Below are 24,053 nucleotides of genomic sequence, written 5' to 3' on the forward strand. Positions count from 1 at the left end.
TGTCTATTCCAAACATTTATTTTAGTTACAGATTAATAATTACTGTTATTCTTGTTACATATTTGAGTTTCTTATTGACCATATAATCAATTTCATATATCTAGTTCTTGGGTGCAACACAATTTTCTCGAAAAATGATTTTTTCCTGACTGTATGAACATGTTCTAATTTTATTTTCTTTATTGCTCCTAAAAAAGCATATAATAATCATATTATTTAGTATTAGTTCAAATAAATACATATTTGAAATGTGTTTTCTTTGATTTCAGATATGCATTTGGACTTGACTGAGTGTGTTTCCTTTATCTTTTGAACACTTATTAATGGTAAGTAATAAATAATATTTTGCTTGATATCTCAAAATTGATACAATTCACTTATTTCACTATGTCTGCGTGTTGTTTGAGGCATTCCATGTATCAAGTATTTTCTTTGTGGGTATATATGTCCTAATTACAAGATTACAAATGATTATTTAACAGTTTAAAATGTCTACTTTACACATTTTATTTCAATTCTATTTTGAGAGCTTGTATCCTTCAGCAATATCATAACGAGATAGGAAAAATTTGTAATGGTAATACAAAAATATTCAGTTTTTGTTCGAGAATGCATGTTGTCAGATTTAAAGTGTGGATCAGAAATTTAAGGCATCAGAAAATTTTAATACTACTACGCATTTATATATATTATATTCTTTATTGGTGGATAAAACATAAATTTTGCATAATTCATATAAACTTTCACTTCAATGTGGGTGGAAATTATATATTAAAAACAATCCTATTTTTAAAGAATAAATGAATGAAAATTTTGTATCACAAGTTTTGTTTAAATAATGTAATTTACTTGTAGAAATTGCTCAGTATCTTTCTGTCATGGAATTATTATTATTGAGTATTTAAAAATTTAAACATGTAAAATATGCAATAATTCTACTTCAGAAAAAACAGGCAATATTTCTACTCTATTCTAATTTTTAGAAGTTAATACTATTCTCATCAATAACAATTTATTCTATTTTGCTTGATAACTTTTTGTTATAATTTATGGATTTAAAATAAATTTCTGAGAAAATACTGAATTTTTTCATAATTTTTTTTGTATATCATTTATTGAATCTTTATTTTTCATATTGCTTAATTTATACTGAGTTTAGATTTCTTTAGAACCATTTTTCGAATTAGATTCCACAAGGTGGCTTCTTTTTTCATATAATTGTGGGATAGTGCTCTTCAGTCTTTCGTATTTTTTTTATAATCTATTTATACATTCACTTGCAGTATGATGAACAACATTGTTGCATTCTGTTTTGTCATTTATTCTCAAAAATTTCTGTTAGATTTCTATATTTACAACATTATTTTAATAAATGTGTAAATTGATTGTATTTTCATGAGGAGCGTAGTCAAAAATTGCATGCTTTATGGATTCAGCGTATGAAGTGATTTATATTTATTTTATGATTAGTGACTGAGTAGATATTTGGTGTATTAATTTGCTGTTTCTTTCAAAGTAAATTAATAACCTGTTTTACTATCCATGTGTGGATAAAATTGATGCTTCGATGTGTTCTTTTGTCCCCTCTTCTGAAGACATATTTTCTACTTTTCTAGGGTCATACAAGTGTAGTTGGTTTGCTTCTATTCTCATATTTTATGTGTCTATTCCAAACATTTATTTTAGTTACAGATTAATAATTACTGTTATTCTATTTACATATTTGAGTGTCTTATTGACCATATAATCAATTTCATATATCTAGTTCTTGGGTGCAACACAATTTTCTCGAAAAATGATTTTTTCCTGACTGTATGAACATGTTCTAATTTTATTTTCTTTATTGCTCCTAAAAAAGCATATAATAATCATATTATTTAGTATTAGTTCAAATAAATACATATTTGAAATGTGTTTTCTTTGATTTCAGATATGCATTTGGACTTGACTGAGTGTGTTTCCTTTATCTTTTGAACACTTATTAATGGTAAGTAATAAATAATATTTTGCTTGATATCTCAAAATTGATACAGTTCACTTATTTCACTATGTCTGCGTGTTGTTTGAGGCATTCCATGTATCAAGTATTTTCTTTGTGGGTATATATGTCCTAATTACAAGATTACAAATGATTATTTAACAGTTTAAAATGTCTACTTTACACATTTTATTTCAATTCTATTTTGAGAGCTTGTATCCTTCAGCAATATCATAACGAGATAGGAAAAATTTGTAATGGTAATACAAAAATATTCAGTTTTTGTTCGAGAATGCATGTTGTCAGATTTAAAGTGTGGATCAGAAATTTAAGGCATCAGAAAATTTTAATACTACTAAGCATTTATATATATTATATTCTTTATTGGTGGATAAAACATAAATTTTGCATAATTCATATAAACTTTCACTTCAATGTGGGTGGAAATTATATATTAAAAACAATCCTATTTTTAAAGAATAAATAAATGAATGAAAATTTTGTATCACAAGTTTTGTTTAAATAATGTAATTTACTTGTAGAAATTGCTCAGTATCTTTCTGTCATGGAATTATTATTATTGAGTATTTAAAAATTTAAACATGTAAAATATGCAATAATTCTACTTCAGAAAAAACAGGCAATATTTCTACTCTATTCTAATTTTTAGAAGTTAATACTATTCTCATCAATAACAATTTATTCTATTTTGCTTGATAACTTTTTGTTATAATTTATGGATTTAAAATAAATTTCTGAGAAAATACTGAATTTTTTCATGATTTTTTTTGTATATCATTTATTGAATCTTTATTTTTCATATTGCTTAATTTATACTGAGTTTAGATTTCTTTAGAACCATTTTTCGAATTAGATTCCACAAGGTGGCTTCTTTTTTCATATAATTGTGGGATACTGCTCTTCAGTCTTTCGTATTTTTTTTATAATCTATTTATACATTCACTTGCAGTATGATGAACAACATTGTTGCATTCTGTTTTGTCATTTATTCTCAAAAATTTCTGTTAGATTTCTATATTTACAACATTATTTTAATAAATGTGTAAATTGATTGTATTTTCATGAGGAGCGTAGTCAAAAATTGCATGCTTTATGGATTCAGCGTATGAAGTGATTTATATTTATTTTATGATTAGTGACTGAGTAGATATTTGGTGTATTAATTTGCTGTTTCTTTCAAAGTAAATTAATAACCTGTTTTACTATCCATGTGTGGATAAAATTGATGCTTCGACGTGTTCTTTTGTCCCCTCTTCTGAAGACATATTTTCTACTTTTCTAGGGTCATACAAGTGTAGTTGGTTTGCTTCTATTCTCATATTTTATGTGTCTATTCCAAACATTTATTTTAGTTACAGATTAATAATTACTGTTATTCTTGTTACATATTTGAGTGTCTTATTGACCATATAATCAATTTCATATATCTAGTTCTTGGGTGCAACACAATTTTCTCGAAAAATGATTTTTTCCTGGCTGTATGAACATGTTCTAATTTTATTTTCTTTATTGCTCCTAAAAAAGCATATAATAATCATATTATTTAGTATTAGTTCAAATAAATACATATTTGAAATGTGTTTTCTTTGATTTCAGATATGCATTTGGACTTGACTGAGTGTGTTTCCTTTATCTTTTGAACACTTATTAATGGTAAGTAATAAATAATATTTTGCTTGATATCTCAAAATTGATACAATTCACTTATTTCACTATGTCTGCGTGTTGTTTGAGGCATTCCATGTATCAAGTATTTTCTTTGTGGGTATATATGTCCTAATTACAAGATTACAAATGATTATTTAACAGTTTAAAATGTCTACTTTACACATTTTATTTCAATTCTATTTTGAGAGCTTGTATCCTTCAGCAATATCATAACGAGATAGGAAAAATTTGTAATGGTAATACAAAAATATTCAGTTTTTGTTCGAGAATGCATGTTGTCAGATTTAAAGTGTGGATCAGAAATTTAAGGCATCAGAAAATTTTAATACTACTACGCATTTATATATATTATATTCTTTATTGGTGGATAAAACATAAATTTTGCATAATTCATATAAACTTTCACTTCAATGTGGGTGGAAATTATATATTAAAAACAATCCTATTTTTAAAGAATAAATAAATGAATGAAAATTTTGTATCACAAGTTTTGTTTAAATAATGTAATTTACTTGTAGAAATTGCTCAGTATCTTTCTGTCATGGAATTATTATTATTGAGTATTTAAAAATTTAAACATGTAAAATATGCAATAATTCTACTTCAGAAAAAACAGGCAATATTTCTACTCTATTCTAATTTTTAGAAGTTAATACTATTCTCATCAATAACAATTTATTCTATTTTGCTTGATAACTTTTTGTTATAATTTATGGATTTAAAATAAATTTCTGAGAAAATACTGAATTTTTTCATGATTTTTTTTGTATATCATTTATTGAATCTTTATTTTTCATATTGCTTAATTTATACTGAGTTTAGATTTCTTTAGAACCATTTTTCGAATTAGATTCCACAAGGTGGCTTCTTTTTTCATATAATTGTGGGATACTGCTCTTCAGTCTTTCGTATTTTTTTTATAATCTATTTATACATTCACTTGCAGTATGATGAACAACATTGTTGCATTCTGTTTTGTCATTTATTCTCAAAAATTTCTGTTAGATTTCTATATTTACAACATTATTTTAATAAATGTGTAAATTGATTGTATTTTCATGAGGAGCGTAGTCAAAAATTGCATGCTTTATGGATTCAGCGTATGAAGTGATTTATATTTATTTTATGATTAGTGACTGAGTAGATATTTGGTGTATTAATTTGCTGTTTCTTTCAAAGTAAATTAATAACCTGTTTTACTATCCATGTGTGGATAAAATTGATGCTTCGACGTGTTCTTTTGTCCCCTCTTCTGAAGACATATTTTCTACTTTTCTAGGGTCATACAAGTGTAGTTGGTTTGCTTCTATTCTCATATTTTATGTGTCTATTCCAAACATTTATTTTAGTTACAGATTAATAATTACTGTTATTCTTGTTACATATTTGAGTGTCTTATTGGCCATATAATCAATTTCATATATCTAGTTCTTGGGTGCAACACAATTTTCTCGAAAAATGATTTTTTCCTGACTGTATGAACATGTTCTAATTTTATTTTCTTTATTGCTCCTAAAAAAGCATATAATAATCATATTATTTAGTATTAGTTCAAATAAATACATATTTGAAATGTGTTTTCTTTGATTTCAGATATGCATTTGGACTTGACTGAGTGTGTTTCCTTTATCTTTTGAACACTTATTAATGGTAAGTAATAAATAATATTTTGCTTGATATCTCAAAATTGATACAATTCACTTATTTCACTATGTCTGCGTGTTGTTTGAGGCATTCCATGTGTCAAGTATTTTCTTTGTGGGTATATATGTCCTAATTACAAGATTACAAATGATTATTTAACAGTATAAAATGTCTACTTTACACATTTTATTTAAATTCTATTTTGAGAGCTTGTATCCTTCAGCAATATCATAACGAGATAGGAAAAATTTGTAATGGTAATACAAAAATATTCAGTTTTTGTTCGAGAATGCATGTTGTCAGATTTAAAGTGTGGATCAGAAATTTAAGGCATCAGAAAATTTTAATACTACTACGTATTTATATATATTATATTCTTTATTGGTGGATAAAACATAAATTTTGCATAATTCATATAAACTTTCACTTCAATGTGGGTTGAAATTATATATTAGAAACAATCCTATTTTTAAAGAATAAAGGAATGAAAATTTTGTATCACAAGTTTTGTTTAAATAATGTAATTTACTTGTAGAAATTGCTCAGTATCTTTCTGTCATGGAATTATTTTTGAGTATTTAAACATGTAAAATATGCAATAATTCTACTTCAGAAAAAACAGGCAATATTTCTACTCTATTCTAATTTTTGGAAGTTAATACTATTCACATCAATAACAATTTATTCTATTTTGCTTGATAACTTTTTGTTATAATTTATGGATTTAAAATAAATTTCTGAGAAAATACTGAATTTTTTCATAATTTTTTTTGCATATCATTTATTGAATCTTTATTTTTCATATTGCTTAATTTATGCTGAGTTTAGATTTCTTTAGAACCATTTTTCGAATTAGATTCCACAAGGTGGCTTCTTTTTTCATATAATTGTGGGATACTGTCCTTCAGTCTTTCATATTTTATTTATTATATATTTATACTCAGTTATAAGTAAACATAATGTAAACAAAGCTTACATATTTGTAAATGAATGATATCATATTTCCTGACTTACTATTTAAATTTTTTATTTTGTATTATTGATGTGTGTGGCATTTCTCAATAAATAGTCATACATCATTAGTGTGAATTCTTTTATTAATTTTGTGTAACATTAGGACTTTTAAAAATATCTTTCAATGGTTTTACTATCAGAATACAGATTGGTATTTTTATTCCAGCATATTTTACTTCTTAATTATAAGCAGTATTTTTTTAAGAGATTTGCTGAATGCCTTTCATGACTTATACCATTAAAAAATTATTTAGCTCATCACACTTTTAGACAAAGGATCCTTGCCTTCTCTGAAAAATCACAAGATATGTTCAAAAAATTTGACTTGGACAACTTTTTTATTTTTATTTTAAATAATATTTTATTGTCAGCCTGATTATATTGTTTTGTCACTAAGCTTTATTCACTAAGTCATATGAATATATTAGGAAAATTAGTGAAAAAATTAATTTCACTTCCCTCTGAAGCTAATTTATATTTCAATGTATAAAGTATTCAGTATTCCTTTCTAGAAAGATATATGTTGAAATATTTATTCTGATATTTGAAGGATTTCTTATATTCTTCTTCAGCATAACTTTACATCAGTATAGGTAACTTATTATTCGATTTTAAACTGGAGTATATAGTATAATGTAAATTCATACTGATGCTGAATAATATTTATATAAAAGAAAATACTCCATTTATTTGCGATGTTTCATGTCAGTACATAATGACGGATTGCATTTTTTCCCCCTGGAAATAAATTTTAAAGGAAAGATATTAATTTTTGTAAAAGAAATTAATTTTTGTTAATTATTTTAATAACAATTTTGCAATACTAACAGATTAATATAAATAAATGTTATTAGAATCTGGCTCATTTTTTATTTCATATGCATGTATGTTTCATTATTTTATTTTTAATTAGTAACATAAATGTATGGGAAATTTTGTAGACTGTAAGTCTTATGCAATAATTTTATACGTATGTGTTTAATATAAGATAAACAGTGCTTTTCTGTAAAGTCTTAGAGAAAATGCGGCCATGAAAAAAAAAAAAAAAAAGCCTCAAATTAGTTTATTTTAAATTTGAAGAATTAAAGAGGAATCTTGGATGTTGTTTTTACATATTATTGTCAGCTAACCATGACTATTGGAGAGAAACACTATGAAACTTCACCAAAAAAGAATATCAAAGCAAAAAAGAAAATGAAATAAGTACACAATTTTTAACATCTCAGAAAAGAATATTCCCTGTTATGAAATTAACTTGGACTTAAACTAATGAATGGCTGAGACAGCAGTTTAAGAAAAAGTTACAGCTCTTATATCCCAAGAAGTTTGGGAAACTTGTGCAATTAAAAATTAAAGTGTTTTTCAATGTTTAATTTAAATTGCTAGAAAATAATTAATTTTTAAAAATGCAAATAATTTATGTATGTATGTGCATACATCCATTTAGACACAATCTTTAACCTCCACCCTGCTAACATTGCCTGTGGTAGGCATAAAAGAAAAAAGGCTTTATGAAATGTTTGGTGCATTGAGATGCCTTAAGGTTTTAAAATAATTATTAAAATATAAAATTTAAATTTGCTATTTAATACAACATAAGACCAAATGTCTTCATTAGAATTATTAACTTTTTCAGAAAATAGAAATATTTTTTCAGCATTTTGTTTATACGTTTTGGGTCTTTTTGTAACTAATTACAATAAATAAATGTAGAGAGGAAAATATAACGAAATTTGTTTTAGGGAAGATTGATTTCTGGTCTGAAAAGGTTAAAAGCAGCTAAGAGAAGTTCATAATGAAAGAATGATGAATTAAATGCTAATGAAGTTTTTCTTAAAATAAATTAAACAACAGAAGAAAAGTAATTTTTCTTAGCATCATTCTTTCTTAAAAAATTTAATTCTTGAACAATTGCATTTATTTTGAGAGGGTCTAGATTACAAAACTTTTCTTTTCATCTTTGAAAATTGCATGGTTGGAGTTCTATACCTGTAAAATAAAATATTTTATATCTAAGTAATTTTTCTGCCATTTTTTTCATCTCACAATGAGGTGGAACTACTCGTGTCTTTTTGCTTCATAGGGCTTGAATATTCCTGGAGACTCATATCTTCCGTTTATTATTTCCATTTCACATTGGGGGCATGAACTTCGTTACTGAGGCCATTTTCTTCAAATGCCTGGAGCGTTTGTATATCTGCAAATTGTAATAAAAAAATTCCCATAATCAGCACTGCTCTCAAATCGGGCATTGTTTTATAGTATTGTCCCTTTTAATGGATTCAGAATAATCAGAACTTCGGCTATCTTGGTTGAATTTTGGTACCAATAGAATTTTATCCTTCTATTGGGAATCACTAGAAATTCGTTTTAAGTGAATATTTCCAATTATTTTGTTCCGATGAAGAAACTGAACACGAAAGCCCGTTGGTAAACTAAAAGAGACACTGGGACATTCCAAAAAAACCCCAGTACATTTCATTGGGGGGGGGGGAAAGAATGAATGGAAGCTAATAATTTAGTTTTCCTTGAGTTGTAAAAAAAAAAAAACTAAAACAGGAATATCTTTATTTTAGCAGTTCTGCTTCTGCTGAAAATAAATTCCGGTAAAACATTTTTTTTAAACGTGCTTGTATTTGTAAAGAATTAATTTTTTTCTCATGATAATCCTTTATTTTGCTACGCTTTGAAATAAATATATTATTTTCACTGTAAATACCTTCATTTTAAAATACTAGTGAATACCAATTTATATGAAATCAGTTTTAAAATTTAAGAACTAATCTCAATTTACTATTAATATAACATCCAATTCAAAGCATAAGCAACTAATGCATAAATTTAAGTGCTATCTCTTACTGGCTGACAACTTTATAAAGACCAGAGAGACATTTATCACACCGTTTTCAAATACAGTAAATGATAAGGAAATTGCATTTTTGATGACTAAATTTGTTTTGAATATATTAATTGAATATTAAAGATTTCTATGGCGATAAATATTTACTCAAAAAATTTTCTTGTGCTATAAGTGAAAAAAAATCATCATCTGAAAAAGGTATGAATTTAAAAATATTTTTAGAAATTCTAACTACATTTTAGTACAGTTTTCTTAAAATCTAAAACACATTTAAATATACATGAAAATAATTTTACGTGAAATAAATGACTAGAATTCATCAAAATAAACTTTAGTTAAATTTTAATTAGCTATGCTACCTTAGGCAGCTGAATAGTTAAAAAACGCCACAGTCGAGCAATAATTTTGCTGATTCCTTAGAAACAAGTTTTTTCTTCAATAATTTAATTTCTTCAACTGAATGTCAGCAAATATTCGGAAAAAAATTACTGACTTCACATATAAAATTTCATTTTAAAATATCTTTCCAAATTTTGACAGCATGGAAAAAGGTTCAGGACTGCTCCTCTTATCGATTTCTGAGAGCATCTTGAAGCTCATTCATTGGTCTTCATTTCTACCTCAACCTCTACACCGTTTCACCCTTTCTAGTTCAGGAAGAGAGCTGCGCTTTCTCTTCTCTCTGCATTCTACCGGCGAGTTATCTTCAGCCACGACAGATGGCGGTGCAAGCACAATTTTGCCTCTAATCTTGTCACTGATTGATCTCTTCTCCAAGATGGCGATATTGCTGTTGTTTCCAATTCGGGACTCTTATTGTGACGTCTCGAACTAAAAGTAGAGACAGTTGTAAGAAAATGAATATAATTTAATTAGAATTTTTAATAACATATTCGATATCCAAGAAAAAAAATCGACTAGTAAGAGAGACGTAGTATGAGTTGTACAAAAAAAATACTTAATCTTCCTGATTGCCAAGTAAATAAGTTTGTAAAAAATACAAATTCTATGAATTATAAAATATTAGGATGATATTAATACTTTATTAAGTACAATTTATCGAGTACGAAAACCCTTTGGGTAATTATACTCGATTTGAAGGTTGTGATACATTTGAAGTATCGGAAAGTCATACATTTCTTTCGATTTATCTTTTAATTTTTTTCTATGCTAATTGCGTTAATTTATCTCCATATCATGCAGGCATACATACCATAAATAGTATGAAATAAATGAATTCTTTCAAAAATCTACAGGCACAGAACATTAAATGTGCTCCAACTGAAAACAAAAAAAATCAAATAACCGTGTACTCGAAGATTTAATCAGTATAACTGGCTATTTATGTCTTATTACATCCACTTAGTTATTAGAATATTTATGAGTACAGAACCTCTATTTCAATAATAGTGTGTGCACATTTGGACATAGTGGACAGTTTAGAATCATAATAGATAAATAAAAACAAATACATTTTCACAAAGTTAATAAATTTTTTTAAAAACCATCCACCTCAAAAAAATCATTAACATGTTAAAAATATGTTGAAACGTGAAACTAAATTGTCGAGAAAAGAGGTGCCTCATAATGTGCATTGCCTAGATTCGCAAAGTACTTAAATCCACCACTGCAATGTGCACAAATAAGTGACACATCAAGCAAAGAGAAAAAACAAAAAAATGATTTTCTTATTCCTACCTCCTTATTTACATAAAAGGTTTGGTTTAACTGTCTCGCTTTCTCATCCAACTCATTTTGGTTTCATTTTTATTTTCATGTTGCCTTGAAAGACAGGTAGATAGGTAAAATTGTATCATAAAAAGACATAAGATTTTAAGTAAATTCTACAAAGCACAAGAAAATGAAAAAAAAAAATACTAAATACCCAAACTGAAAAATACAAATTAGAATGGATGACAAAAATTGCAAAATAATAATGTCTTTGTTTTAATGACATATACAAAATATATAAACACATACTACCGATAAACATATACTAATTATACAAACACAAAGGGATCACACATATTAATTATTAAAATTTTTAAATAAATAAAAGCAACATTTTAAAAAATTATCCTGTTTTCCTTGATTTGAAACAAACAGAATTGAATGGAAGGTACATAGAAATACAGGGTGAGCACAAATGATGCACCCGATTTTAAATAATCATATTTTTGAAACTACTGCACATATTATATAATAAGTGATACATGAATTTAAAGAGAAATATTCCAAGGTTTTTTTTTCAGTTATAAATGTTCGATGTGTGACTCTTGTTACAGGGTATACGTTCAATCTGTAATCCAGTTCGTTCCAAACATTTTGTAGCATCCCTCTGTCAGTTGTTCTGAATGCTGCACAAATGTGTTCTTTAAATTCTGACAGTGTTTTCGGCATTGGTAGTGCATAAACAATGTCTTTGACGTAATCCCACAAAAGAAAATTCAGAATTTAAAGAACGCGTTTGTTCAGCATTCAGAACCATTGACAGAGGAATGCTACAAAATGTTTGGAACGAACTGGATTACAGATTGGACGTATACCCTGTAAAAAGAGAGTCACACATCGAATATTTATAACTGAAAAAAAAAAAAATTTGCAAAGGAAAATGCAAAAATTAATTCAAAGACAGGAAAAACAGTCTGATTGTTCTCAGACCACTCTAAAGCCAAATTAACGCAAATCAAGATGAACTATTTACTATATGCTTTATAGAGAGAAAAATTAATATTCCATTAAAATACAGGTGAACATAAATCTAAATAAAAATTTAATTCGACCAGTAAAAAGAAGAAAAAAAATACAAACGACATTGTTTGATGCAAACACACATTAGATTTCCAATTACATTGAAGTGACATATACACAAAAGTTTTTGTTGTGTTTAATAAAAAATAATAAGTGTGTCGTGGCTGGTTCGTGAGTGTTTTCAATAAATATTAGGCAAATAGAAAACTTAACAAATTTATTGCAGATTCGTTCGAGTTACTATGCTCAGTAACTCCTTCTCCTCCAAGAGCAAACATTCGAATGACATCACTCTTTGAATTACACTCGCGCTAGTTGCCTAGCGCCATCTATGAACGTTTATTTTCTTAACGCTTCAAAATCCAATCACTACACCCCCAACGTAAGAGTAGTGTTTATATGAAAACATAAACATACCTCTGAATTAAAATTATGAATTGGATTTTAAAACGTATCTAATAACATCAAATTATCCAAATAAAAAATAAACACAAATGCAAAGTTAATTCGAATGAATAAATAATTACTAACAAACATTTAAGAAAGCAATGAGGTAAAATAAGAAATGCGCAATTGAATATAAATACCATCTTGATAATAAGAAACTCACTTATCAGTTAATATACATTAATATATACTTAATAATGTATATAATCACTTATCAACTAATAAACACAAGTTTATAATGAATATAATCACTTAGTAAACATTAATACATAATTAAGAAAGGATTTCACTTGATAACATTACTCAAATGATATTTCAAATACAACCAAAACTGCTGAATGAAAATTTATAACAAACCCTAGAAAAAGTTATATTCCTATTTCATTTAAGAAAGCAACGAGGTAAAATAAGAAATGCACAATTGAATATAAATACCATCTTGATAATAAGAAACTCAATTATCTGTTAATATACATTAATATGTACTCAATAACTATATAATCACTTATCAACTAATAAACACAAATCCATAATGAATATAATCACTTAGTAAACATTAATACATAACTAAGAAAGGATTTCACTTGATAAACATTACTCAAATAATATTTCAAATATAACCAAAACTGCTGAATGAAAATTTATAACAAACACTAGAAAAAGTTATATTCCTTTAACCAATCCTATTTCAAACAGTTTTGCACATTATACTCTTAAACTTGCGAATACCAATTATTCAACATATTAAGAAAATGATAATAAAAAAACATTAAAACAAATATATATAATATCAAGCATAAATTATTATTATTTTATAGTCACTAATCCCATATTGATATATAAAACAGAAAGATGATATTAGTACTAAAAAAATGTTTTTCAGTCTATTTTGGTAATAAACGTGACAGAGCATCAGCATGCGGCATTTTAGAACCAGGGCAATGTTTTAATGTTATGTTGAATCTCTGCAAGGCAAATACCCACCTTTGTAGTCGAGATGACTGAGGAGCGCACTTGGTCAGATAAGGAAGGGGGTTATGATCGGTAAAAATGTGGATCTCGGATCCAAACACAAGGGTTTCAAACTTTTTCAAGCTCCAAACTATAGCAAATGCTTCCCGTTCGATTGTCGACCAAGATTGTTGGCTTTTGTTTAATTTTTGACTTGCATAAGCGATAGGGCACATTTTTCCATCAACAGTCTGTGATAAACACGAGCCAATCCCGATTGACGAGGCATCACAATGAATCACAAAGGGTTTGCTCATATTCGGAGTGTGTAGAGTAGGAGCGTGTAACAATGCTGATTTTAATTTTTCAAAAGCAACACTATGCATTTCACACCACGGTAATACATCAGGGCTTCTTTTCTTTGTTAGTTCCGTTAATGGAAAGGCAATCTCGGCGAAATTCGCAATATAATCACGATAATAGTTGAACAGGCCAAGAGCACTACGTAGTTGTTTCTTGGTTTCAGGTACGGGCAAACGAGAGATCGTTTCTAACTTAGCTGGATCAGCTTGATGCTTTCCTGAGCCAATTATATGTCCCAGGTATGAAATTTCAGATTTCGCGAAAGCACACTTTGAAAGATTAACAGTGAATTCCAGCTCTTCCAATCTATCCAGCACCAAATGAAGATGTTTCAAGTGAGAGGAAATATCATTGGAGAATATAGCAATGTCATCAATATAAGCACGGCAAAATTCTCTGTATGGCGACAATGCTTTGTTCATTTCCCTTTGAAAAGTCGCAGCTGCATTTTTCAGCCCAAAAGGCATTACCTTAAAACGATATTGTGCTCTATGTGTCTTAAAAGATGTATAATCCCGCGAATCTTCTTCTATGGGAAGCGAATAGTACCCCTTCAAAAGATCTAACACACTAATCACATTTGCCTGTCCTATGGAATATATTAATTCCGTTGCGTCTTCCATGGGGAAATCGTCGGTTTTAGTCACTGCATTCAAAGCTCGATAATCCATGCACATCCTGATAGATCCATCCTTCTTGTTTACACAGACTATAGGATAAGCAATGTCAGCTGAGCTCTCTTCGATTAGATCTAGTTTTAGGAGTTCTTCGATTTGGGAGTCTATTTGAGGTTTCAACGCTTCAGGAATCCTGTACACGTAGGGTTTTTTTCTTTCTTTATCGTCCTCTAATTTTATCTTGTGATGACCAACCTTTGCAACTCTAACTTGTCCGGTAAATATTGAATGATGATTCCGCAATAAGTTCAGGATTTGACATTTCACTTCCTCAGAAAGATGTCGCAAATCCACTTGATCAAATATCTCTTTCCAGTAACATACATTTTTATAACTGGGGGATGAATAAACTTCTCCAAAGTCTGCATCATCTTCAAAGATCATGCCTACAGCATTAATTCTTGGATAGTATTTCCGAATTTTATTTGCATGACAATGCCGAATTTTTCCATCGCTAAGTTTTACTTTATATGAATGTGGAGGGCAATGCTCGATAATTTCTCCAGGACCAGTCCAACGGGCATACAATTTGTTCGATGAATCAGGTATTAATAAATAAACTTGGTCACCTGGCTTAAATTCCTTAGAAGCGGTTCGGCGGTTAAAATATTCTGCATATGCCTGTTGTTTACCAGAAGCGATGAGAGATGCTTCCTCTGCAGCTCTTTCTAAGTTTATTTTTTGCTCCTGTAAATAATCCACAACTGATTTCTCCATGTTTAAAGGAATGGCAATATCACCACACCAGCTCGATTTTAGAACACTGAGAGGTCCTCGTGCTTCACGTCCATACATCAACTTGAATGGTGAAACACCCGTCGTACAGTTAGGAACTTCCCTGTACGCAAAAAACATATATGGGATGTATTTATCCTAATTACTCGGATCAGTTCTGATAATGTGATGGAGTGAATTTTTGAACACCCTATTATATCTTTCTATAAGGCCATTCCCAGCTGGATGGTTAGGCGTAGTAAATCTGGGAGCACAACCTAATCTTTTCATGAATTCCTGGGTTAACTTAGAAATAAAGTTCGTTCCATTATCACTTGCAATAACATTGGGTATTCCAGTCCGCATGAATATCTCCAATAAAGCATCACACGTAGCTTTAGCCGTTAACGAACGAAGAGGGATAGCCTCAGGCCATCGAGAATGCTGGTCCATTAGACATAATACATACTTATGCCGACGAGCAGAAGGGGGTTCAATGGGTCCTATTAGGTCTATATTTACTATCTCAAATGGCAATTCCGGACGGAGAACAGGAGTAATAGGAATTTTATCAATCATTTTTTCCGGACTCCTCAACTGGCATTCTTTACAGGATTTACAAAAGTTTTTGATATCATCTGTCATATTTGGCCAATAAAAACTGTATTTAATTCTTTCACTAGTCTTTTGTAATCCTATATGGCATCCGAAAATTGATTCATGTGCTAATTTAAGAACTTGCTGTCTCTTATTTCTGGGCAAAACCAACGGATTCACTTTTTCGCCTAATATTTTATCCCGGTGGAATATTAATTCATCATTTATAAAAAAGTTTCCTTTTCCAAGGGAAAAATTTTTTCTTACTAACAGCAAAGTATCACATTTTCTTTGTTCTTCTTTCAACGCATTAATTTTGTTTTTCTTATCCAAAGAATCGCTTTCATTTCCGCTCGGTGGTTCTTCGCTCTGACTAATTCCACAACAAATCATAAATTCATCAAAGCTCTCTTCCATCGGCCCCTCTAATCCAGACGTGTTTTGGCTGCGGCTGTGGTTTATGCTTTCTCCCAATAAGTTTAATACAGAGGGGGGGATGATGAATTGCTCTTGAATTCTATCCATGACAGCTGCAACTATCTCAATAGGTCTGGAAAATCCTTCGTTGTTTTTATCTTTTAATGATATTTGGAAACTCGAAAGAGTAGCGTTAATCCTTTCTCCAAATGCACTTTTTAAAATGATTTTTCCTTTTTCTTTTTGTTCACTCGACACATACTTAGAATTTAAAACTGGTATCATAGCACCTGAGTCAACTAGGGTTTTCAGTTCTCTATTGTCCACACAAATATCAACGTATTGTAAAGGGTTGATATTTAAGCTTTTTTCACCATTAATTAATTCCGACTGAATTTCCGCGGTTAAAATGTCTTCCCGCGGTTAAAATGTCTTTTATGAAAGTTTTTGTTTCTGAATTCTCGTTGATGCGGGGGTACATACTTCCGTTCCGAAAAATGTCTCTCTTCTCTTTCGTCGTAGGTTTGATGTTTAGAAAAGTTATTCTCTTGATATAGTTCTTTCTTTTTCCTCATATTGTTTGATCGCACATTTTCATAATCATCTAATTTGCTTGCAGTTTCGTTTGGATTTGTGAATTGTGACCAAACATCAATAAAATGTTCTTTAATATCCGTAGGTACTTTTCGCTTTATCTGTTCTGTTATGATTAAATCCGACAAACTTTCAAAATTAGTTATTTCCAATCCTTGAATCCATTGCTCAAAATAATTTTTAAGTTCGTAAGTAAAATCGCACCAGGTAGTCTCCGGTCTTTTAAAATGAGTCATAAACTTTTGGCTGAATTTTTCCGGGCTGAGTTTAAATCGTTTCACTAATAAACTCTTGATGTGGTCATAGTCCTTAACTTTCTCGATTGGCTCTCGAGCGATGAGTTGGGTTATATCCGTTGGCAATAATCCTAATAGATGCGGCACGTAATCTTCTCGTTTTATTTGAGCCCACTCGGCTTGCCTCTCGAACAACAGCAAATATAAACTGATATCACTGTTCTTTTCATCGAATTTTTGCATCACGTGCCTGAGTTCTATCTTGGGAGTTGGTAATTCGACATCCACGGGTACACTGGAATATTGCAGCTTCAGTTTCTCAAGTTCGAATTCTCGTTCTTCTTATGCCTTTTTCTCCTGCAATTCCCACTCTTCTTTAATTTTTCTTTCTTCAAATTCTCGTTCTTCTTTAATTTTTCTTTCTTCCAATTCTCGTTCTTCTTTAATTTTTCTTTCTTCCAATTCTCGTTCTTCTTGCTTTCGTTTTTGATCTTCTCTCTCTTTTCTATCCTCTATGATAACTATCATTTGTTTCTTCACAAACTCTTCCTCGTAATTTTCACTTCCAATAATTAATTTTTTTAAGTCCACAATTTTCATCTCTAATGAAACAGTTTCACCCAGCTCTTCCGCCAACAACTTCAAATCTTCCTTTTTCGCACTGCCTAGGAAGGCCATATCGATACCGAAAGCACACACCTTTATCGAATAAAGTTCGTCAAAAATAGCACTCGATTCTCAATCCTTTCGACTGCGCCAAATGTCGTGGCTGGTTCGTGAGTGCTTTCAATAAATATTAGGCAAATAGAAAACTTAACAAATTTATTGCAGATTCGTTCGAGTTACTATGCTCAGTAACTCCTTCTCCTCCAAGAGCAAACACTCGAATGACATCACTCTTTGAATTACACTCGCGCTAGTTGCCTAGCGCCATCTATGAACATTTATTTCCTAACGCTTCAAAATCCAATCACTACAAAGTGCTTCTTTTTTCTCTTCGAAAATTTGATTAAAAAGATATTTAAAAATGAAAAGTAAGAGAAAAATCAAAGTAGTCATTCTATTTGGAGAACGTTTCAGGCAAGCAAAACGTAACATAATGTTTAATTTCAATTAAAAATTTTAAATAAATTTTCTGGGAAATCAATAAAAAAACTTGCGATTGCAGGTTAGTTTCCATAATGATTCATATTGATTTTATTGGTAGAGTTTTTAAATTACACAGATTGCATGGAAATGGAATATAAAATATTATCACAAAAAAATCCAACGGAAAGAAAATTTTCCCTTTTCAGGTAAATAAAAATCCGAGCAAAAAAAGAAGACAGATTTAGATAACAGATACAATTATGTTTCAGATAAAGAATTTCAGATGGTTGGAATAAAATGTAACAAAAGCGCATATATCAAATTAATTATTCAAAAAGAAAAATCTCTCAAATATCTAGAAAACTAAAGAAAAAACAACTTTTATAATGTAACAAAAATTTATTTATAATGTAACAAAAGAATAAAACACATTATATTGTTCACGAAATAAATATGCAAAAATATTGTTTACAATATTCCAACAATTAAAGCACTTTTGAATGTATATAAAAAATTTCACAACATAATTTAGCGACAGGTTAAAAAGCATATAGATATTCAATGTCAATTCAAAATCATATTACTCTTAATTTAGATAAACTATATATGTCGCAAACAAAGAAATGTCATTAAAAAAAGTAAACTTAATTTAAAATAAAAAAAAATAATATGTCTAGCCATCTAATGTACAGTAAATGCCACTGTTTCACAAAAAGGCATATTATATTTAAAATTATGCTGAAGTGTAATTTGCACAAAATTTTCTTGTTGGGTCTGATAACGCAATCTGCAGAATCATAAATTTTGAAAATCTGAGTTTAATTTCGCAAAAAATATAATTAAGGCATACAGAAAATTTTGAATGTATTGTGTTGTTGTAAATTATTCATTTTTGCTCAAAATGTGGTTCAGTGGAATATTAAAAATATATAGAATTATAAAAATAGAAGAATTTTTTTTGGATGAGATATGATTCATGCGAAAATATAGAAGAAAGCTTAATTTCAATTAAAAATTTCAATTTAGATGAAAAAATGTGGCAAGAATACTTTTCCAGAATATCATTTATTTGACAGAGAATAAAATTAATTTTATTTTCAAAGATATATTGCATTAAAAAGAATAATTTAAAAGGAAACTATGCACTAAGCAATAATTCCTATCGTAAATAAGTCACTGAAAACAAAATTACCCCATTTTGCAGAAAAATGTAAGAGAACTTGAAACATATATGACAGACTCAATTCAAAACTGAAGAAAATTATTTATGATATTTAGTATGAAATAAAATGTATCAAGCAGTCAAGTGCATTACTCAGTAATAGAAATCTTTCAAGGTGGAAAACAGAACTTTATAAAATTATGAGAATATTCTGCGCTGGAAGAAAACCAATGTAATTGTCCATGCTGTGTGATGCAAAATGAAATAAAAAAAAAAAGAAGGTCAATTAAAGTAAACTCATTTAATGATACCCATATGATTTCTTTAGCATGCTATGTATTTCTTTTAATATAAAAATATCTTTATATTTAATTTTCATTGTTCATGAAATATATAACGTACCAGAAGCTTTGAATACTATACACTTGAGAAATCATTTTAATTTCCATACAAATGTATATTTTAATTAAGATATAAATTTATATAAAACTAATAATATAAATATTTAAAATAGACCATATAATTTTATAAAATATATATCCATATTTATATAAAAATAATCCATACCATCTATGGGAAAAAGTTTAACTGATTCTTCCTTAATAGTTTTTCATGGAAATTTCAACAGTTTAATATAACTTAAAACTTTTAGTGATTTCGTAGCTTTCTATAACGCTGAAGTTAAGAAACAATACACTGCATATAGAAAATTTAAGTATACTCATTATGGCCTGTCTAAATTAGAAAATATATGGATATAATTTTTTTTCCATCGGAAAAATTTCCACATAAAATTTCAGATATAATTGTTAGCTGTGAAGTGTATTTATAATAAAATTAACTTAATTATTTTTTTTTTTTTTTGCTGCATTTCATTTTTTATCATGTAAAAAAAAATCTTTGATCTCACATACGTTTTCCAGTTATCATTTTCCGTTTATTTTTAAATGTGAAAAAATAATTTTTCCATAGCATGTGAATGCTGGATCTTTAGGTATGAGATTTGGCATATTTTTGTTTCTGTATTAAATTCGTTAAGTGGTGTGTGTTGATGTGTGTATGAATTTCTGATATGGTAACCAGAAATTATAAAACTATGGAAGTATTTAATTATCCTTGTGATTAAAAACAACTGTAATTTCTTTATTCTAAGTTTAGAATATTTTAGCTACTGAATACGTCAGTCATTTATACTTTATTCATTAGCCGAAATGTGCACTCTTCTATAAGCTGGGTGATTCAATTTCTATAATAAATATTATAGTTATCCGTGACTGTAATAGTAAAATTCAATGTATTTTTTAGCATAAAATTTTATTATTTGAAGCATTCTTTTCCACAGTTCATTGATATCGAATTTTTTTTTCTCATGCATGTTACTATGAGCAAATGATAGGTTTCAGTTTAAATTTATCGTTGGCCTACAATTTGTATTGGATATTGGTGAATGATTCAGATGGTTGCTATGACTTGAATGTTTTTTGACGTATTTAATGATGTATTTTAAAAAATAGAAATATTTGCTAATATTAGCTTCAGAATATTTACAACAATTAATTTTATTCCTGTATGTGTTTAATTACCAATATTCCGTTTTGTTAACTTTTTTTAAAACTTTATTACAAGGAAAACTCAACGATTTTCCTTATCATTATCCATCACAATTTAGATCAAATAATGATGAATTTGCTGTACGCTAAGCAGCTAATATTCATAAGGAGCAAAGTTATTCCTTCAGTACATTTTCATGAAAATGAATTAAAGTTATTAGTGTTTAGTAGCTACCAACAACTTAATCCAATATTACCAATAATTTTATCCACATTTTCTTTAAGCATTCCCATTTAATTCAAAACCAATGCTTTTGTTTGTTTGTTTGTTTAACCAATGATTAATTGTAAGTTTATAACTCTGTACGCAAAGGCGATTGGATGTAAATGTCCATATGTAGAAAAGTCCCATACCATTCCAGACGCTGTGATCAAGGACAACTGATTGTCCAAATGAAGACGTCATTAAAGGGATGCCGTATGAGTGAAGTATTAGTATCTGCTTTCACCACTCAGATTTTTGTTTTAAAAAGAAAGCACTTTAAGGATGTGTGCAATGGTGATGGATTTTTCCGTACCGGATATTTCCTTACGATTCATAAACGTAAAATAAATCATTCGTAGCTCATTGAAAAGAGGGCCTAGGAAGTGAGTAGTCTAGGATTGCTAAAAACGTATTAGCTGTTGGCAAGAGTGTTTGGGGAGAAAATGTATTGGTATTTCAGCTAAATTTTGGTGCTTAAACATAAGGAAAAATCTTTTATCTCTTTTTGTGTGTATGTGCTGGGGCTGTACAAAACAGGCCGTTTAACTTCAATTACTCCAAGCCAAACTAGAACATCAAAGAAATGATACTAATACTGTCAAAATTTTTAAACTAAAAATGATATGAAACATAGTTACATGAATTTTCAATAGTATATTTATTGTAATTATGAAAACAAATAAAATAAATTAATTTATAATTTTCGTTAACCATAAAATATGGCAAAAAAAAAATAATGCAGAATCCAAATTCAGACAGATAAGAAGATTTTAAAAATAGTTAATATTTCAAATGAATTAGTATTTTGTATTTAAGTCCTTGTTTTTTTATAATCATTTTAAGACATTTAGGCATAGATTGCACCAATATTTCACAAAAATTAGGTTCAATATTTTCCCTTTCGTGTAACAATACTCTTTTTAATTGATCTTTACTAGAAATGACGTGTCTTAATGACGTTTTACTTAAGGTATTCCGATACTTTAATGGGATTTATATCGGGGCTTTGGGATGGAGTGTTGATTATGTGAGGACAATTATATAGAATACAGGAACGCACTTGATAAGATTTATGTTTCGGATCGTTATCCTGATAAAATTGCCGGTTGCTGCCAAGGGAAAACTTCTGCATACATTGCAGTACATTTTTCTTCAAAATGCCGAGGTATACATTTTTATCCATTCTCCTTTCAATGTAGGGCTCCTGGGACAGCACTTGAAAACGAGCCCCAGACTATTACTGATCCTCCACCATTCTTCACAGTTGCTTTCAAATTTTTTTGTGCACAATTCCTCGTTCGATTTTCTCCAGGCATTAGGCTTGTAATCAGATCCAAAAATGTCAAATTTGCTCTAATGTGTAGATAAGATATTTTTCTAATAAGAAAAAAATCTTGCTTTCATGCTCCTTGCGAATTTAAGTCCTTGTTTTATGAATTGAAGTTTTACGGTCTGATTTCGCTTAGTTATGAAAAGCGTTTTTCTGGTGTTTCTTCCATAGAGATCCGCTTTATGGAGCACATTTCTTATTGTTAATGGTCTGACTTCTTTTCTTGGTTCCTTTTCGGCAATATTAGCTAGCTTTTGTGTACTAAGGTACGGATTTACTTTCACTTTCCTTATTAAATATCGCTCATCTACATCGTTGAAAATCTTATTGTGAGCTGTCTTAGGCTTATTTTCCCCCTGAGTATTGGTTTTGGAGCGGTTTATAATGTCATGAACCGTTGAATGACTTCTGTGGATAATTTCTGATATTTCTGGACAGCCTTTTCATCTTCAGCATGCTCATTAACCAATTTTCTTAACTTATTGTTCGTTTGGCCCTTTTGCCTTGACATTTTAATTAAATTAATATTTACTACCACAGTAAATAAAAACAACACATTTGGGAGATTCCCCTGAATAATTACAACGTTGATCATAAAATTGGCAGTAATTTTTACCAAGTGTCGCAATTATTTGATGTTTAATTGTGAGATGACTGAGTTTGGCTTACGTGCACATTTAGACAAATTTTAATTTTATGTCTAAATCATTAATAATAATCTAGGAATTGGCACTATTTGTCTATTTGTTTTTGTTTTTAGATGTGCAATAAATTCACTGCCAAAAAAAACAAACTTTTCGAGGGGTTTTTTTTAAAATTTATTTTAGTTAAAATAATTTGGCAGTACAACTTTTTTTTTCTATGGTGTCCCAGTTTGGCTTGTATCGAATGCATATTTACCAAATTTCGCAGATATACATTTTGGGAAGTAGAAATGTGCTTTTCAGAGCGATTTTTAAAATTTTTAATTATAATTATAATTAATCAAAAATTAAGAGAGATGTTTGCATTTTTTCGCGATAACTTTCTAAAATTTTATAACAGAAAAACGCTTTTACAGCATCATAAAATTTAAAAAAGTATATCTTATTGATGATACAAAATTTTTTACCATATAATTTTTCTTTATATATTTAGTGAATTTTTTGAAATATTTTATATAATATTAAATACTAAATAATCTTTATCTATGATTGCTTTTACATGTACTATAAATCGGTTGTATGACTTTTCCGTACGAGACATTTCCGTACCGATCATAAAACTGTCAATCAATGGCCTTGTCCACAAGCCGGTTGAGTTACTGATAAGAATCAGTTCCACAAAGATTACAGCATTTTAAACGTTATTTGAAAGTGTCAGATTTCGCGAAATTTAAGATGATGTCTAACGCAATTTTGAATACTTAATGACAAGTTCTTTAACCCTTTAAAGGGCCATTTTTTTCTAGTCATATTATGTCAAAATATTTTTAGGCTTGAAATTAGAATAAGAAAAAGGATTCATTTAGCTTATTAGATAAATTTAATTTGATTAATTAATTAATTTCATTAATTAATAATTAAGTAACAAATCAAGACACATCATTTTGTCTGAGATAAAAAACTGAAGCATCTAAGTTTCTGACTTACTAAAAAAAATTGTCAGAACTTATGCCAACCTACATAGTTTCATACAAAGATTGATAAATTTGGTGGGAAGCATACTTCCCACGGCCTTAGAAAG

The 24,053-nt window shown here is 28.8% G+C and overlaps 1 long non-coding RNA gene across 1 annotated transcript; it reads right to left on the reverse strand.

The window, feature by feature from the left end:
* Positions 1-8,263: 8,263 nt before the first annotated feature.
* LOC129958950 (uncharacterized) lies at positions 8,264-12,191 on the reverse strand. Its single transcript, XR_008783352.1, has 4 exons — positions 11,997-12,191; positions 10,884-10,967; positions 9,545-10,016; positions 8,264-8,522 (listed from the first exon to the last, which is right to left on the reverse strand). It is a non-coding gene; the product is annotated as an uncharacterized LOC129958950 (long non-coding RNA).
* Positions 12,192-24,053: the final 11,862 nt, after the last annotated feature.

This window comes from Argiope bruennichi, chromosome X1 (assembly GCF_947563725.1).
Source record: "Argiope bruennichi chromosome X1, qqArgBrue1.1, whole genome shotgun sequence".
In the NCBI taxonomy this organism is placed as follows: Eukaryota; Metazoa; Arthropoda; class Arachnida; order Araneae; family Araneidae; genus Argiope; species Argiope bruennichi.